We start from the raw sequence: 4,926 nt of genomic DNA on the forward strand, positions 1-4,926 counted from the left end.
ACAGTGATTTTTGGAATTTCAAGTTGGTTGTTTTTTGTGTTTATTTTTTATGTGTTTGAATTCTGTATTATAATTGTTGATAATGTAAGAGGTGAATGTACGCCTTTAAGAGGTCACATGGCTGCGTTTTAGCGTGGGGTCACCCGTGTGGGATTGTGGGTTATAGCAGCACGGCTACAGAGGAGAACGCCATTGTTGCTTCAGAGGACGGCATTCTACATGGTCTGAGTGGTGCACACGGTGAAGTGACCTTTTGGGTTTTGTTTGTTTTTATATTTTTTCTATTATTTGTTCACATGCATTGTCTGGCACTGTTGTACTGGCGTGTCGGACCTAGTGACAGAAGGCTAGTTTGGAGTGTGTCTAATTGTAAACGTGAAGTTATGAAATGTTGTATATTTTTGACATGTTTGTATGTATTTTATTGTCTTAGTTTTCAAGGTGTCGGCAGACTGCAGGGAATAAAAAGTCAAAAGACATCCGTATGAAGCGTGGCCTTCTTTACGTCAGACCGGAGTAGCTACATTAAGTATTTCTGCCAACAAGTTGGAACAAATTTTAAGATTCATTAACACAAGGGTTAAATATGGCGTTGCTCTCTCTCAGTGAGATGGAGAAGAATGTGGTTTCAAACATCAAAGCTAACTATGGTTAGCTGATGAAACTCACATATTTTACGGTTGAATAGTTAAGTGATGATATATACATTTCTTGGAATGTTTTTTTTTTACCACTAAAGAATCATACATGGTAACTCCACTGACCTTGAAATTCAACATGACAATTAAAAACTTTGAGGAATGTCACAAAAATAAATTTTAAAAAAAGTCTGATGTGTTCCAACAACACACAAGGGTTGAACTTTTGAATTTCAAAGTATTCCAGTGAGTTCCCTTTAAAACCTATTTCTGTCTTTTATAAGGATTGGAGCAAAAGGCTGATAATAAGGAAAAATAATGAAAAAATAGAACTGGTGCAGAATTAGTAAAACTAATTGGATGATAATATTAGCAGCATGGGAAAGTCTAAATTGTTTTGCATTCTGATGCAAGCTTTAATGATGGAGCTATTTTCACCTAGTTCCCTGTGTAATTTTAAATAGTTTGTTAATAAAACTTGTAAAAATGCATTTTTTTAAAAATGAATGACCTGTTTTATGTATAAAATCTAAATCTGCAGCATATTAGTTGCAAAGTATGTCTGAGAGAAGTAGTGGAGGAGAGAAAGCGTGACTTAAATTAGTAAAATAAAGCCAGTACACGAGAGGATTTTTATTTGTAAAGGAATATTTTCCACTTCCAACAAGCAATTTGTAGACAAAGTCAGGAAATATGAGGAGACTCAGAGTGAATCCTCTGATGCAGGTGCGTAACAATGCAAAAAGAGCTTCAACACGAGTCGCTGGCTTCGGTTGGCAGGCTCAGATCTCGCCTTTGAGTCCTCACACCTGTGGTTTCAGGTGGTTTCAGGTCGACTGGTGTTTGCAGGAGGCTGACTTCACCTCCCAGCATCCTGAAATATCACCAGAGATTACACATCAGCCCTGACAGCCAGGCAAGCAGCAGCAGGACGACACTAAAACACACAGCGAGGCCAAGCGGGGGGAGGCCGAGTTAAACGATCACAGAGACGCCGGATCTCCTCAGGAGGCTAAGTGGCCATCTGTGATCCTCCACTCAGGCTGGCTCGGCTCCCACCTTCCCCCTCCAACCTCCTGTCTGTTAGATGGCCACCTTTTATCATGTAAAAAAGGCCAGAATTCATATTTTAATAAAAACAATGCATCAAATAACAACGTGTGCATTTCAGTGTCTTTCAGTTTATTGTTTGGGTGCAGATTTACCATTTTTAATCACTGTCACAGAGACTCATCAGCTGCTGAATACAGTAAGTAGCAACTAAACAGCCATATACAGTCCTGGACATTCTTACAATTCTTGTTCATTTCATTGCCTGGTACCACTAAAGGTTTATTACCTGAAGAATACACTGAACACGACAAAAAATGCAGCTGATTCCATAATACTTTATGTCCTATTTGACATGCTTCAGCTTCATTGTATTCCAGAGTATATAAGAGGACATTTCATGTCATCAGCAGCACATGCAAAGGCCTAGAGTGGTTTTCTGCTGACATTCAAGCCATAGCACAACTCAGAAGTTGTCAGCTCTGACGTAATGTCTAAAATAAAAGAATTATGTGAAGCCACAAAGTCAGCCACCTTGGCACTGCTGGAAATTGGCATGAGTGAGAGACAGGTAGCAAAAAAATTAAAGATCTCCAAGACAGCCGTTCATTACAACAAGAAAAAACAATCCCAACATGGTTCTACCAAACTGCTAGCTGGTCAGGAAACATCTTTCTACCCACCAGATGACCGTCACTCATCTGTTCCTGTCAGGAATCATCCTCAGACCTCAAGGGACCTTAAAATGAGTGGACACTGTGGAGAAATGGGACTTTTTGGACAAGGACGGTTGGAAAGCGACTTGTTGAAGCTGGTCTGAAGTCACACAGGGCAGGAAGAAGCCCTACATCAAGGAAAGGCAGAGGAAAGCTGGTTAGTCTTTGCTGGGATCACAAGGATTGGACTGTTGATGATTGGACTGAGGTTCTCTTCAGGGATGAATCCAGTTTTCAGTTGATGCCCACTCCAGCCAACTCATTGGTTAGGAGGAAGCCTGGAGAAGCTACAAACCAGACTGTCTGCCCCTACAGTAAAACATGGGGGTGGATCAGTGACCATCTGGGGTAGTTTCAGTCTGGGTGGAACAGGGCAAATGAACCAGGTCATGTACAGGACTACTCTTGAAAACAGTGTTCTTCCATCAGCTGGAAAACACTTTCCTGCCTCCAATGACTGGATTTTCCAACAAGACAAGGTCAGTTAAAGCCTGGATGGAGAACCAGAACATTGGAACCATGCCTTGGCTGCTCAATCACCAGATCTAAATCCAACTGAAAACCTGTGGAAAAACATCAAATGGTAAATGGAGAAGCACAAGCCCAAAAACAAAACAGATTAGTTAGAATTAGTGCAACAGGAATGGGCTGCTGTGACAGCAGAACAATGTCAGAAGCTGGTGGAGAGCAGCCAAGACGCATGGATGCAGTCATCAAAAACAATGGCTATGAATCAGTACTAACTTCTGTGTGGATCATGGGACTAAAACAGACAGAAAAGAAAACATGGAATCCTAAATGCTGTTTTTGGCAGAACAATGCCATAGATATTGATGGAAGAACTGAAGGGATTTTGGTTATTATCAAGAAAACCATGGAAAATGTCTGATATCAGTTCTGAAATTAAACTCTGATGAGCTATTGTTTTTGTTATCATTATATTTGTCCAAACTAATGTACCTTTAGTGGTACCAGGCTTTAAAACGAACAAGAAACTGAAGAAAACAAGGGTGGTCTGATCATTTTTCCATAACTGTATTTCCCTTTAGGAGGTGGTGGAGACCAAAATAGAGCTACAAAGGAGTTAATTATGCAACTATATTAACCAATACTCCAAATGTTTCATAACAGCTTTAACAGCTGTTAATAAATTATGAGAAAACTTTACTCTTACAGCACTTTTCTGACACAATGTGCAATTCAAAGTGCAAATTCCACTCCATCTGCACACAAATGGAAGAAATGGATGAAAGAGAGAGCAAGCCATAAAGCTGAGAAAATCAAAAGGTTTTAAATTGACTGTTGAGGTAATTACAGCTGGTCTCCAGAGAGCAGCAGTGATCCAGTGTATTGTGAGTCACTAATATATTCTGAGGGTATTTAAAAGGTCCCATTTAGTGAAAATCCATTTTTTTTGCATTTTGTGGTTAGAAACTTTGAGGCATAAAGAAAAAAATCTTTACAAGTGAGTAAGAATTTGACTGAGGTGCAAACTGATCAATAGTCATCTGGCATGTTCGTCCTGAAGGCAGCAGCTCAGTGGCTTTAAGTGCAAAACAGCCCATTTAGAAGAGCCATTAAACTAGATACTATACAGGTGAAGTGAATGGTCTCTGCAGTGTTTTGAGCTGGAAACTGAAAGGTGTGCTGTGGGGCCATGTGAGACTTTGATTAATTTGTGGGATAGATGGTTAGATGTCTGCGTTTTATTCACAACTGCTGCCAATGTGGACAAAGCAAAACAAAAAAAAACAAAACATGTGCTGCAGGTTTAAACCCTAGCCCACATGCTATGTTATAAAACATTCTTAAATTGTCAGGAACAGCACCACAAAAACATGACACAAACGACAAAAGTCAGACCATAACAGACAAAAAACAACAAGACAAAATATTACAAAAATGAGACATAAAATGACAAAAATGAGACAAATGACAGAAAACAAAACAAAAATTAGACAAAAAAGTTGTAAAGCGACAAAAAAATTTACACAAACGAGATAAGAAATGACAAAAAAAAGAACAGAATGATAAAAATAGACAAAAAACACAAGGGAGACAACAAGGAAACACAAAAATATTAGAAGTTTTACTGGAATTTTCTTCCTGAATGTTTTGCAAATTCTCATAAATTTTGGGGATTTTTTTGCTGAATTTTGGGATTTTTTTCAGACAGGAAACCATATTTTTTGGTGCCCATAATTGAGGACAACAGGAGGGTTAAATCTGGACCAAAAAGGCATGAAAAAAGACCAACAGAAGGGCTTCATGTGGTCGATTTAACACGTTTACAGCAGGTTTAGGGTGTTTCTTTTTAACCTTCCTGTGATTCGACATTAGATAGTAAAAGATGCTGTAGCTGATGTTCAGACGGAGTGAGGAGAAAGAGACGGAGTGAGGAGAAAACCAGGGCAACTATAAATAGCATCTCGGTGATGAGGGAGAGAGGAGACGCCACAGAGACCGAGAGGATGGAGAGGTGGAAAAAAAAACCGAAGAACGAGACGCCCAACACAAAAAAA

The sequence above is a fragment of the Amphiprion ocellaris genome, chromosome 15 (genome assembly GCF_022539595.1).
Source record: "Amphiprion ocellaris isolate individual 3 ecotype Okinawa chromosome 15, ASM2253959v1, whole genome shotgun sequence".
NCBI lineage: Eukaryota > Metazoa > Chordata > Actinopteri > Pomacentridae > Amphiprion > Amphiprion ocellaris.